Below are 14,966 nucleotides of genomic sequence, written 5' to 3' on the forward strand. Positions count from 1 at the left end.
TTCCCATATCTGTCCATCTTCCTAGACTCTTTGTTTGGTGGATGGACAGATGAAGAATTTTCTGCTAACTCTTTCTTGGTGGCTGCCGCTACCACCATGGCATCAACTGGCACACCTTTAGTGAGAAATTGTTTGTCCTGGGGAGCTGTTATGAATTTATTTGGTCTCCTCAGAGTAGGTTCTACAGAATCTGGAGCTGACCAAGCCTTTCTAGCCACTACAGACATGAGTGGATTGAAAGGTGGAGACACCCAGGAGGTGGATGGTCGGGAACCGAATGCCTCCAGGTATACAGACGCATCCTTGGTAGGGGCTAGGGAAGACCAGCGACTCCTCTGCCTAAGCATTTGAAGGATGTCCGAAAAGGAAAATCTTTTGAGGGGGACCTGGGGGACCCTTCTGATTCATCTAGGTCTGTATCTGAGGTGACAGACTCAGGGGAGTCTAGGTGCTTCCTCTTGCACTTCTTCTTCCAGGGAGGCTGCTCTGAGTGATCAGGGGAGGCCTCAGAAAAAGAGGGATAACCCAATGGCCAGACTTCAAATGAGGAAAAAAATCAATGATCCCTCAGGTCAATTTGGACTCAGCATCTGCACCCTTTACATTTCTGGGCCGGAGGAGGAGCAGAGGTTGGCACAGGCACCACGAGGGATGGAGCCGATGGGGCTGATAGTAGGGCTGCTTCAGGGGACAGCATACTCCGCATGACATAGAAGGTGTCCTGACCCCAAGGCAAAGAAAGCTCCATCTCCTAAGAGATGGGAGTCCTTCTCCGCATCAAGAGTGACAGCTCTGAGGCCGATGTGGGAGCCAAGCTCACCTGCGCTGAAGCTCCGAGAGGAAGACCGGGGTCGGACAAGGGTCCAATGCCACTCACCCCCTCGGAGCCGATGAGAGAGCCCAGATCCCTCAACGGATGGAACAAGCAAGGTGATCGGAGCCGATGTCGGAACCGAAGAGGAGGTGATCGGTGCGGTCGGTTCTACTATCAATGCGTCCATGGTTTCTGACTCTGAACTAAGTGTAGTCAGAAGAGGAATGGAGATAGAGGCGAATGGAGCCACAACCTGCTGAGGTGGGCTGGAAAGTAATTTCGCAAGGACCTGTGACCTAAGCAACCAGCTGACTACTCTCTCCACATCCTGATCCGATAACCTAGAGGATCGAGATGAGTGAGATGAAGAGTGATGACTGCATTCACTTCCTAGTAAGGGTGACTGTGGCACTGAGTGGATCGGCTCCAATGAAGGAGACCTTGCTCATTTGTGGCTCCGAGATGGCTCAGAGGTAGCAGTTGGAGCCGAGGGAGGAGTTGTCTTGTCGATGCTAGTTGGCACCGACAAACTTGGTTGTTCAAGCTCAAGGGTCAGTTCCAAAGATGGAGCCGACGGCTTGACAGACTTGGAGGATTTCATTGGCTGAGAACCTTTAGCCGGGGAATCCTGTGGTTTCAATAATCCTTGAATGATTAATTTGTTTTTGCGCTCCTGCAGGACCCCTGGACTAAATGCATGACAGATAGAGCAGGAATCCTGCAGGTGCACAGCCCCTAAACAATAAATACAGCTAGTGTGCCCATCTGTCAGAGACATTTTCTGACAGCATGAGCTGCACTTTTTGAAGCCGGCAACTTTGGCCTCTTTAGACATCTTTCAACAACTAAACTAAAGAAGCAAACAGTCTTTTTTTTTTTTTTAAGAAAAAAGAAAAAAGGAGAGCCTCTAACTTAAATGGCTGTTCATAGGGGGGGACTCTCTAATTTAAACAGGTTCAGGGGAAACAGAAAGGCCTGCGAGTATGGAGCTACGGCCAACAAACCACAACTCATAAGAAAAGGTGATAAGGGGATACAAAGGACTATATAGACAAAAACTTGTTAAATTCTGAAGAATAAACAACAACAATATTAATAGAAAAAAGTATACTAAGCCTGAGCCAGTAACGAAGCAACCTCGCAGCTGAAGCAGCAAATGAGATCTGGGTAGCTGACACTGGGCATTCTGGGATAAGGGTTAGTCTCGAGCCAGTAAACAGCTCTCGAGCTATAGAAGTAGGCCGAGTCAGAGCCAAAGATCGACTACGAACCCAAACAGCAAGAACGAAGGCGAGATGGGGCAACTTAACATTAAACTTTCACATAAGTGCCCGGTAGTTAAAAGTTCTATAAGCTAAAATGGAAGAAGAGAAAATTCTCCTATCAAATCAGTCAAGTATTGTGCCTTTGTAGCCCACAGTGGTGGGGTTAGTATTGACTTATAGTCTGTTTCCATTTCCAACTGGTGAAGAGGTATTTATGGCAGATGGATTTGATCTGTGATGAGAAAATAAATTTGAGGTATTTTTTCTCAGACTATCCATCTTTTTGGGGAGTAGAGGCTGAGGACTCAGGATTATTACAGACAGCATTAACAACATACTACAAAGCTAGCAAGATAGGCGGGATGGTGAAGAATGAGGTCTATCTACTGGTAACATATCACAATATCTCCTCAATTTAAGGGGAAATCATTCATCTTAGAATAATAATAGAAACAAAATTCCTCCAAATGAAGTGGAAAGGACCACGTTTCCTCAGAATCAGAGTTATGGGCTTGGGAATCTACAAGAAAAAACCCCCTGTCTCTGGCAATGTTAGAATCCTTTGAAGGCTTTTCCTCAGGATTTTCTTTTGTGATATTGCCTTCAGGTATGGATTTTTGAGCACCAAGATTAACAGCCTGCAATAAGCACCTGGCTAAGGTAAGAAAATTATTTTTTTAACAGACACAATTTCTTCAGATTAATAATGTCTAACCTTCATTTTTTTTCTTTGCAGGTAACATCATGCAAGAAGATGGCACTTCAGCTCTGTCGTGAAGACTCTTTCCCAAGAAGCATCCCAAAAAGCATCCATCAGAGTATCTCCCAGCCCTGTTTACAATGAATTCTGGAGCAAAATTTCTTTATTGCCTGTTCTGAGAGGAGACAAACAAATCTAGTTGAGGCATTTCCCATAGTTGGACCAATTCTCAGAGGACTTCAAGTAGAGCTTCCATTCATTAGGGTCTGTATTGGTCCTGCTTAGCTTGTCTGCTACAATGTTTTGCTCTTTTAGAATGTATGAAGCCTGCAGAGTCACACTAAGCTAAGTTGCTACCTCCTGGGCTATTATATCAAGTCTGCAAGAGGGCAAGATCTGCTACTCCTTGTTTATTTATGCAAATAATCACTGTGGTGTTGTCTATGAAAACCTGCAAAGGTCCTGGAGACCAGTGAAGATTTAGGGCTTTTAAAACTTGTATTACTGCCACCATTTCTTTAACATGTATATGCTTTTGTCTGTCCAGTTTGTTCCAAAGATCTTGCACTTTCACTCCTTTGGACACAGCTCTCCACACTTGGTCTGAAGCATCTGTTTTGACAGACTATAGGGGAAGTGGAAGGAAGACTGGGGAGACCTTGATTCCAAGGGAAGTGGTCTAACCATCATAGAACCTCTGTCCTTAAAAAACACAGAATTGGGATATTAAAAGATAAAGGGTGCAGATGCTAAGTCCAAATTGACCTGAGGCATCATTGATTTTTTTCCTCATTTGAAGTCTGGCCAAAGGAATCATAAAAATCACAGAAGCCACATATCCTAGAATCCTGAGAAACTCTCTGGCAAAAAAAAAATGTTTTGATGAGAAAAACTGACAAAGAACTACTAAAAATAAAAACTTAAAGATTGAGTAACTGCATGCAATCTGTCTACTTTCCTGGGGGCTGCATGCTGGCTGTTATTTAAAATGCAGGCTGTAATAAACACATCTTACAGTACTGGAAGAACAGGATGGACTGGACTGGTAGGTTCAGTAAATTTTAGTTGCAGCAAATTATAATATTACTTAAGCGGTAGTGAACATCATTATGTTCCCACTGAAGCAACTGATTCAGTCTGGAGATCATTTCAGAAAAAGAAAAGCCTTCAAAGGTGATGTCAGAAGCCACACATTCATCAGAAACAAAATCAGAAACCTGAAGAGAAAACAGAAGCTGTCCCTTTATAGTCATTTTGTCATTCAAAATCTTGAAATTTCTCAGAAAATGAAGAATCAGTTTTTCTTTCACTGGAAACACCAGAACTGGAAGGGTCTAGAGTCTGAACTAAACCCTGAGCTAAGCCCAATAAATTACTCCTGTCCAAATGAACTAAGAGTTTTGCTTCTTTTTGACAGGAATTTCTAAAGAAGCAGCTCTACTTTTGATAGGCAAAATCTCCCTAGGGATAGGCATTCCAGTCTGGCTAATCAGAGATCAATTCCTTGCTCATTTTTCCAAGACCAACAAGGGTGAATCTCCTTTGCCTGGCAAGGCCACTGCAACAGCCACAGAGAATGTGTATAACCCAAGGATCATGGCAACAGTAGCGACTACCCCAGAGGTAGCCAAGAAAAATGATGAATGGCTTAAGGAACCAGAAACAGCCACAGTAGAATCACCCATCTCAGTCTGAAGGAAGTTTGGAATCTACTGAAGTGGCAAAGCCTGTTTGTTATTTTAATTCTTTTTGTGAATGAAAGAAAGAAGAACTTATGAACTGGTAGATTGTTCCATGGTAAAGACAAAAAAGATGCCTGATTCCTGGGAAAACTTGACAGCAGTAGTTTGTGAAACAGGCAAGTAGAAAAAGTCACTTTTTCAACAACAAAAAAACACAGTAAAGTGCACTTTAAGCACTTGCTCCATCCTCCAAAAGTAAAATAACAGAACTTTTACTAAGGACAAAATAGTTTAAACAAGAAAAGTAATGCTCCTGTTTAAAAGTCATTGAAAGTGACATGGCAGTCTATAAAAATGTTTTCCCAGACTAAATTAGTAAATTCACAAAAAAAAAAAGTGGAAGGTATTCCCCGAAAGGAACTTGTCTGCCCAGAAATGAAATACTCTTTGGTCATCACAAGCCTGTAAGAGGAGTGCTCCTCAGTGGCAAGGAAGCTCTGAAGGACTTGGTGTCCAAGCCAAACTTTTTTTAGCTGCGCTCGAACTAATGGTTTAGGTGCATGGAAGGTTCCTTAAGCTTTAGAAACTGGCTGGATGCTTGTTATATCCTTAGCAGGATACAACCCATATAGACAAGGCTACTGTAGCAGTGATCAATATGATGAACATTTTTTTCTTTGCTTTCCTGAAAAGGGAGTAAGCAAAGAAAAAGCAGAAATTAACTCCTTAAAGAATTCCAGGAAATCTTTCCTGTCTATTGAAATGGCAACAGAAGCCAAGTTTTTTACATTTTGTATTGTTTTCCAAGGAAATTCCCTGGAAAAGGACAACCCAAAACAGGCACATTGTCTTGAGTCACAGTCTGTCTTTCCTGGGTATGCAGTAGACCTTTGCCAAATTCTTTCCCCAAGACCTATGAGAGTGGTTCTCTCTTACCTGTGGATGGCAGCCCTACATTGCAAATGACTTGCCCATCTCCCAGCCTTTAGTGGCTTTAGGTACTACACCAGAGGGACTAGTGGGAGTGACTGAAGGAATCATTTCTGGCCATAGCATATTCATCAAAGACAAAACTCAAGCTGGCTTCACACTCAAAGACTCCCTGACATATTTCTTCTTCTTTGAAATGGGAGAAGGAAAACTCAAAAAGTTAGGTAATTACTCTATAGGTCCTGTAACAAAAGAAGACTCAGAAATGGTTAGCAGAGATTGTACGATTTTGTAAACTCAGTGCCTGACAAAAAGGTATTTTTTAATTGAATTATCACTTAAGTTATGGGCAAACATACATTTATGAAAAACAAAACAAACCATATTAACATGTTCCCAGTTACAAACATTACATATCACATATAGTGTTTTGCATAACTACCAATCCAAAATTACATAAATTACACAGTTCTTGCCTTCCCTTAAAATGTTCTTCTCCTCCAAAACAATATTGTGCATGTATTTTTCCCACAATTTCCATTTTTGCTATACAATTTGCTACTACTCTTTTCTAAAGATCTCACTTCCAGTTTTGTTGTCTGTTGCAATATTCAATATTTCCATTACAGTTGGCTTAGACTATAGTTTCCATTTTCAAGCAACTGATTTTCTGGTAGCCACCAGAATTAAGCTTAATAAGACCTTATTATGCACAGACAATTAAGATCCTGTATCCCAGCTCAAAGAAATAATTTCCTTAATTACACTCAGTTGGTCATCCAGTACTTCTGACAGAGTACTCTGTAGGGAATTTTAAAATCTGTCAGCTCATTATACTCCCAAAACATATGTTCTCAGTTAACTCTTTCTTCCCCATCACACCTCCAACATTTGGCATCTACTCGAAGAAAAAATATTTGGAGTCTGATTAGGTTACAAAAATACCTATGCAAACACCTCCAAGCAAAAATCCTTAATCTTCCAAATTTATAGCATATTTGGGAGCCATACATATATCCTCCCATTGTTTCTTGTGAATTGCTTACCCAGTCTCTCTTCTCAATCTTTTCTAACCTCCTCTGTTTGATTCTTATGGTTATCGAGCAATATTTTATATACAATACAAATTATCCCTCTTTTAACAGCAGCTCCTGTACTAGATTCTATTAAAACATACCAGAGCATGTCTTTCACTCAGTATTCCCCTACCCATTTCTCTTTGCCTATCCTCTGATATCAATCCTGATAGTGATGGTAGTGTTTAGCCAGCAGTCCAAATGGCTTCTTGTTCTCTTCCTATTCTATTACCTTTCCCTCTCTAGTTATTTGCTTCCAATACATTGGTTCCTTTGCCAGATTTCTCCAGTGAATTCTAGCCCCCTATTGCCTACTCTCTGTACCCCTAACTGCAGTCATCCTTATCAACAAAATCTCCTTTATCCATTCTCATCTTGGCTTCGTTCTTAGAATCCTCTGCTACTTTATGAATATAATATTCTGTTTGTCTGTTGTTATTCTCCTTAAGAATCTGCATCCAAAATCTCTCTCTTCTTATTTTTTGAATTTCCTTCCAGCTTCATTATCATCCCTTTCTACTTTTAATTATAGCTTTCCACTTGTGTTTTGTATAAGAGCCTTAACTGTGTAGCTCTAAAATATCCCTTCAAATCAAGTATTCCTAAACCACCTTGTTCTATGGGAAAGATGAACTTATACAACTCGACTTTTGCTCTCTTCCCCTCCCAGATAAATTCCTTTAACTCTTTTACTATGTACTGTCCACAGCTTCTTCTCTGGTTGATAAAAATTTGGTTGACCTGTACATAAAACTGAAGGGACTAAAAACATTTTCACTGCTTGCATCCTGTTATCTATATCCATAAACACAACCTTCCAGTTTTTTAGGTTTGTATCATTTTTGTTTAGTCTCTTCCCAAATCTTTAGCTGTCATAACAAAATTCTTTTTTAACCCATATTCATAAGGGTTTATGTATCATGTCTCCATAAATATGGTCATTGCTGAACCAATTTGTGTGTAGGTACAGCAACTGCCTTTGTTTTGTCTTCATTAATTTTTCCCGAAAAGTCTTGAAGCAGTCTCAGAATGTTCCAGAACACTGAAATGTCCTTTTCTGGTTTTATTAGGTGGAAAATAATATAATATCATCTGCAAATAAAGCCATATTTTCTTGATTACCATATCAATTATATAGTTGAATTTCTGAGTCCCTTATTTTCATTGCCAATGGTTCTAAATATAATACGAACAATAAAAGGGAAAGAGGATACCCCAGCCTGGTTCCTTTGTTAAAAAAGAACGTATCAAAGAGGACACCCCATTTAATTTTTACATCCAGTCCCTCAGATATCCACCTAATTAACCTTATTATTGTGTTAACTTTAAGCCTTAAGAAAAAGTGCACTGAATATCTTTAAATAAAACTAAATTATACACTCTTCTAGTAAATGTACTGAATTATTTAGGTACCTGCTATCTCTTATGCACTTTCAATAATTTCAAACTTTATTTTTTATTAAGTTGCTTGACCTTGTTCCTTTTAATTTTATGATTCCCTCAGCAAACAATGCAGAGAACTCTCAAGATTAATTTCCCTCTAGTCAGCTTGTCTCCATGGAAACATAGGAGCAGAATTTACAGCTGCCCTCAGCTGAATGCTTTTCAACTCACTCTGAACATTGATTTCCTAAAGGACAACTTTTCATTACATTCACAGTGTTCTCTTGTTTTTAAAAAACTCACATGTTTACGCAAAAAAATTATTAGATTACGCTAAGGGCATATAATCAGCGCACTTATATACCTCATGGCCCACTCCAAAAGCCCACAATTACAGCATATTAACTTAAACATGCTTTTGTCCAGTCTTTATTCTCTTTTTACATTGTAATGTCTACATTTCTTAAATCTAAAAAAGTACTTGTTTTCTTTAGTTTCATTATCATATAGAACAATCACTGAACATGCTTTACTATATAACATGCAATTTATATCATGAAATGTTTATACAAATATTGTTAAAAACAAAAACTGTTTTACTTACAGTTACATCCCTCTCCTCCTTCCAAACATTAATGACATGAAGTGGGGTAAATGCCTTTCATTCCCCCACAAGTTTAACAAAGTCAACAAAAGCCCAATCTTTCTCAGTCATTTTTTTCTTGTAAAGTCATATTTCACAATTGTGATTGATTCTTTCTAGTCTAACATTTATTCAGTAAGTTTAGTGTTGCTAGTCTTCTTTCTGTGCATCTCTATCTCCCAGTCTCAGACTCTGGTGCAATTCCAAAGTACTCCCAATTCTTCCAGGCAACCTCTGTGCTTTTTTTCTATCTCCCAATCACCCCTTTTTGGAACATTGTAAAAGGTTTCCAATGGCAAAGTTTCTCCATTAGCCTCACAATCATAAGACTGAGAAGTAGATGTCTCTTCTGTTTGAGGGCTCACTCTTTGGTGGACTACCCCCTTATTTCCATCTTAGCCTATTCTGCATCAAAAAACGACCTTGATACTCTAGGGGAATATTCTGAAGAGAGCTGGATACAGCAGCTCAAATCTCACACTTGCCTCTTGACATTCCCTGATTTCTGGGATAAATGTACTTCCCTTCTGCTTGTTGTACACTGAATAATCATTTTCCACAAATACTCTACAGGCTCTAATTTTAATACTTTACCTTTCTGCCACAGTTTTGTCAAAAGAATGTCTTTCTGCTGGTATGATTGCATCTTTACTAATACAGGTCTTAACTGCTTTCTCATGGCAACTTTTGGAGCATACACAAAATCTCCCCTTTCAATTAACAAATCCTGCTGTGGAATACCAGCCCAGTTGCTTATTTTTGCTTTCATAAAATGAATGCAGTCTATTCCTTCTAGTTTCTTTGGTACATCAGAAAATCTTGTGTTTTCTCTGTGTGCTCTGTCCTACCATTTTTAAACAGCTCTTCTTGAGCAGTCTTATATTCATCCAGCCTTTTCTTTATTTTGATCTCCATTTTTTGCAGTTTTATCAGTTCATCTGAATAGTTGTTTAAAGCATTTTCATTTTTCTAGCATGTTGTTGTTTGAGTTGATATACTCGTTCAATGTTTAATTTATATTAATCAGCTCTGAGCACATTTCATTTATTTTTCCTCTAAATTACTGGAAGCCACCTCCTGTACCAAAGCTGGAGTTTGAACTGCTTTTTTGCTGAATAGCTGTAGGATTCTTCTTAGTCAGTGTTTTCTCTTCACCTTTTCTAGTTGATTTTCTTTCAGGGTCTCTGAGTTTCTCCTCTGCTGTCATCCAGACAGTGTACTTTCTAGCTAGTAATTGAATTTTACTTAAACTGGTAGAATTACTAGCACTTATCTCTCAGTTTCTTTTTTAACAGTGGGAGAGCTGGGTGTGTAACCATCTTGGAAAGTCAATAAAAAAGTAGTTTTGAGGTAAAATACTTGCTGACTGCCCCCAGAAGCACAGATCCCTGCCCCTAACATGTACATTATATATAAAAATATTTTTTAAAAAAGTAAAAACAGATTGAAATGCTATATATTTCACAAACATTCAAAGCAATAAAATCACTTGTAAAAGAATGAATTTCCAAACAAGACAAGTTTTCAAGTGTATACAATATTAGTTTCACAGAAAAAAACACCTGTTTTCCTTAAGAAAAATAAAATAGTGGAATATTTTCCCCAGAAGGGGAGTTATCTGCCAAGCCTTGCAGGATCACTAGCTACTTACTATTTCCATAAAGCCTCAAAAGAAGAGTACTTAGCACCAAGAAAGCTCTGAAGATTTTGTTGCTTTTGTTTTATGGAGCTACAGCAGCTAGGGCATGTAGAACATGCTTTTAAGTTTTGATATGCTGTCTGGTTGGTAATACCTTTCGCAGGATATAACTCAAGAAGCTTAGGCTACTACATTGATCTAATGTTGAACATCACCGCCTTTCTCTACTCTTTTTTCCTGAACTTGAGGTAGAAGTCACCTGCCTTTTTCTGTAATGTCTTTTTTCATGACGTTGTTAGGAAGGTTCTCTTTTTCTAAAAAAATGCCTTTTGTTAAATAAATATGTGCCTCTGAAATTTATCTGTGAGATGGGTAGAAAGAAAGAATTTTTTTTTTCCTTGGTTTTGAAGGATTACAATAATGTTCTAAGTTTGTTGGCCAAAAAGTATATCATGGACAACTGCAGCATGAAAGAGCTTTGATTTAACATCTTCATTGTATGACTCTCTTCAAGGTCACATGCATATCTTCATCACTAATTCTAATATACCATTTAGTGAGTTTAAAACTTTATGTCCTTCAGGGAAATACTTGCTAATAGGAAGCTTGTTATTCTAGCAATGCTCTAAGCATATAATAGAAATATTTAAAATGTGTTCTTTTGTCTGTGACTCTTGATCTAAGAGATTGGGAGGACATGGGGTGCAGTGGGTTGCACTTAATGGTTCTCACAGCAGTGATCTGGAATACATTTCTCAGTAATTACTTATTTATGCATTTGCTCATTTATTTGATCTCAAACAAACATCCAAATGTATGCAATCATATATGGGGCTATAATTGATGGTCACACCAGTGCGTTTTATATAAATATTTAGCTCCTGCATCTCGAAGTAGTTATGGTGTAAAGGAAGGAACTGATTGTTGCAAACTGGATTTTCATATGAACCATCTTCTTTGGGTACAACCTCTGATTTTCTTATTTTGTTGACTATTCAGTATGTTTATTACTTTGCTATGGATAAGGTGGGCAGCAGAAACTCAGTGAGTCTAATGTTAAAATGTTAACTATGAATATATTTTAAAATTATCTTTTTTGCAGGACATAGGTGTGAAATTAACTGGTCACCAGCAGTTTGTTTGGTACTTATTGCAGATGAGTATGCTATAAGCTGTTAATGAGCTGCTTCCTATAAAGCACGGTTTGATTCTGTCTGCCTCCATTTGTCTAGTATGCAAGTCTGACCAAGTCACTTCACCAGACAGTTATCTTGGACTGCTCCTGAAAAGAGACACTTGTGTACAGTAGGTTATCCCACAGTATTAGCAAATGCATTACAAATTTGTCTTTTGAATTCCTGCATTCCTTGGGTTGGATGGCTTAATGGCTAAGGTGTTTGCCTTACAAACACAAGGTGCAGGGTTTGAGTCTCACAAGAGATAATTAGCTAGGCTTAAAATGGCTCACAAGGGCAGTTAGCTTAGTACTAAACTATGAATCTATGAATCCTCCAGATAGCCACTAATTACAGCTTTACAACATGCTATTTGACTCCAAATCCCAGCATGTCTCTTGTAATTTAATGGGTTTCCAAGTGCATTTTCAATAAATGTGAATTTCCAAGGCAGAGCAGTTTATAATGTGATTGTTTTGCTTTATTCATCAAATAACTTTTAATGTTATTGCTGCAAAATTTTAAATAAAAGTTTTAAATGAAATCCAAATCTCTGTGATAATTGTAAAAGAATAATAGTCAGCATACTTACAAGTCTGACCAGTGTTTTATGGAAAGTGGTTAGAGACAGCCAAGTAATGGAATACTGGTATGGCTGTGAGCAAGAAGCACTTCGGTACATTGGAGAATGAGTTAAGATCCCTGTTTCAGGAAAGGACCCACCTCTGAAAAGTAACAAAAACGTGTGTTTTTTTAAATCTGTTGTTCCTTTCTTCCTTTACTGAATTGCTCAGGATCCCTATTTCTTGGAAGTACCCGGATCTGAAAATATGTAGGACTGATGTTTCTTAATGTTGTTGCTGTTTTCTTTGATTGTTACACTGTTTCAGCTTTTGAAATGTGTTATTATTATTATTATTATTATTATTATTATTATTATTATTATTATTTTGTGAATACTTTCCCTTTCTTTATCAATTTCCATTTGTTATAATCTTTGGAAACAACAACAATCATGATCACATTTATTTAACAATTTGGTGATAACATAGTCTATCATCTAGCAACTTATGCTTGATAATAATTTGATGTCAAACAACACATTCTATACAGAATATAGGTGAACATCATATATAACAGTATAAAGAGAATACCTTTGCTGTGGAACAGACTCCTCATCCACATAAAACAAAGGTCATTCCTGTTCATTTTCAAGTGGAACTTAGATCTATGGATGAGAAACAGAAAATTTACCCCAGAACTGCCTCCTGTACTATTAATGGACAGAGGCTGCTCCTAAATTTTTTTATCCCATGCATCGGTCTCCTCAAGTTATCTATGGTATTCTCATTAGGGGTAATATATAATTTTTGACCATGACATGGGTTAGGTGAATCTATAACCAAATAGGATGGTTTATTTTGAGGGCAAAAAGGGAAACTGCCTAGCCTTAAAATGGTCTGCAAGGGCAGCTAGCCTAATACTTACCTATAAACCTATAAACTTAACAAATAAAAGAAATTCAAATAACCAAACATTATGCACCTCTATAGTACTTGCAACTTCTCAGTTGAAACCTGTCAGGAAGCTGTTCATTCAGGATTTCTCCATTTGCTTTCCATTGGGATGACTAAAGGAAAAAATGAACTTGATTAACTCTGAACTGCCCAGGCCAAGGTTCCTCTAAGAAATCCCCTAACCTGCAGTATGAACAAGTCCATCTTGCTGCAGCCTGCAGGTCAAACGACTTGTTAATTTAGGCTAAATGCCTACCACAAAAACAATTTATAAAGATTATTCATCTTCTTTTGATTATTAATGAAATAAACCAGTGGTATGCTAACAAAACAAGTACCCACATCAAAGTCAAAGTAAACTTTATTGTCATTTAGATCTGCACATAGTGCAGCAAAACAAACTTAACTTGCTTTGATCCCAGTGCAAGAAACATACATGCATACAGTTCATAGGTTCATAGGTAGGCACCAGGCTATTGGCCCTATGGCCTATATAAGCCTAGCCAAATGGTACCCTGGCTTTTGCCACCCAAGAAAATTATTTTCCTGTGCCCCTGTCAAGCAGAGCCACAGAAGTGATCTCCCATCCAATCATCAAGATTTTTCTTGAAAAGTGCTAATGAGATGCTTTGTTTGATATAGATAGGTAGTTTGTTCAAAAGTATGGGAAGTCTCTTACTAATTAATAATACTAGGACAGACACTTACATATATTACATGTATAAAAATGTGCCATTTAGGGTACTGCAGATGAAGATATTGCAGAAACCTGAATTTTCAATTTAACAGGTATTTGTGAAGCAAAAATATTGCATAGAGTATTGCACATTCCAGTTTCAAGACAGATGAAGATTTGGATATTGCACTAAAGTAAACTACTAGTATTAGTGATCTTAGAATAAATGGACATGAAGTATGTCATTTACTGAATTAGTCAAGATAATACTCAGTTAATTGGTTGAAAGAGCAGACTGGCTTCTGGCATGCCTGTTGTTAGAGTTCAGCAATCTGGTAGATAAGGGAAAAACGCTACTATTGAGCCTTTGGGTTGGGAGGGTGGCCTAATGGTTAAGGTGTTTGCCTTACAAACACAAGGTACAAGGTTTGAATCTCACAGGGGATAATTGGCTAGGCTTAAAATGGCTCACAAGGGCAGTTAGCCTAGTACTAATCTATGAACCTATGAACCTATGGAAGTCTTATAGTGCATGCTGCAGTAACATCTACCTGAGGAAAGGTAGAGAACATACCAGAAGCAGGGTGAGTATGGTCATTTATTATCCTTCTAGCTCTTCAAATACATTGAGATTTGTGTAAGTCATCCAAGGATGTCAGTGGAGAGCCAATGATTCTTCCTGCTGCTGTTACTACTCTCCAGAGAGCCTTGTGATCTGAGGCATTACAGTTCCCGTACCACGCAATAATGTTGTTTGTCAGTACACTCTCAGTGGTTCCCCTATAGAAGGCAAGGAAGATGGACTGTGACAGGTTTGCTTTCCTCAGTTTCTATAGAAAGTGCAAATGCTGCTGTTGGTTTAGAACAACCAAGACAGGTCCTCTGATATGTATATACCTAGGAACTTAATACTCTTGACTCTTTCTACTATTACTGCCTTGATTTCCAGAGGTTGATGTGCTCACTGAGACTTCCTAAAGTTCACAATCAGTTCCTTGGTCTTGCTGACCTTCAATGTCAGACTGTTGCTGTTACACCAGCCTAGCAGATGTTCCACATCACTCCTATATGCTGTTTCCAGGCTGTTCCTGACAAGACCTATTACTGTGATGTTGTCTGTGAACCTGATAATCCTGTTGGATTCATATCTGGCTACACAGTCATGTGTAAGCAAGGTGAATAGTAGAAGACTCAGGACATGGCTCTGTGGTACACCTATATTCAGAGTTATCCTTTTAGAGCTATTATTTCCCACACATACATTTTGAAATCTGTCTGTGACAAAGTCTAGTACCCAATTGCATAAAGGAGTGTTGATGTCCAGTTGGATTAGTTTCATCACTACGTTCTGGGGAATGACAGTACTAAAAACAGAACTGAGGTCAATGAATAGCATTCTGACATAACAGTCCTTATTTTCCAAGTGAGTCAAGGTTTCATGAAGTGCTAAAGAGATGGCATCTGCT

This window comes from Protopterus annectens, chromosome 8.part0 (assembly GCF_019279795.1).
Source record: "Protopterus annectens isolate FY-2018-M chromosome 8.part0, PAN1.0, whole genome shotgun sequence".
In the NCBI taxonomy this organism is placed as follows: Eukaryota; Metazoa; Chordata; order Ceratodontiformes; family Protopteridae; genus Protopterus; species Protopterus annectens.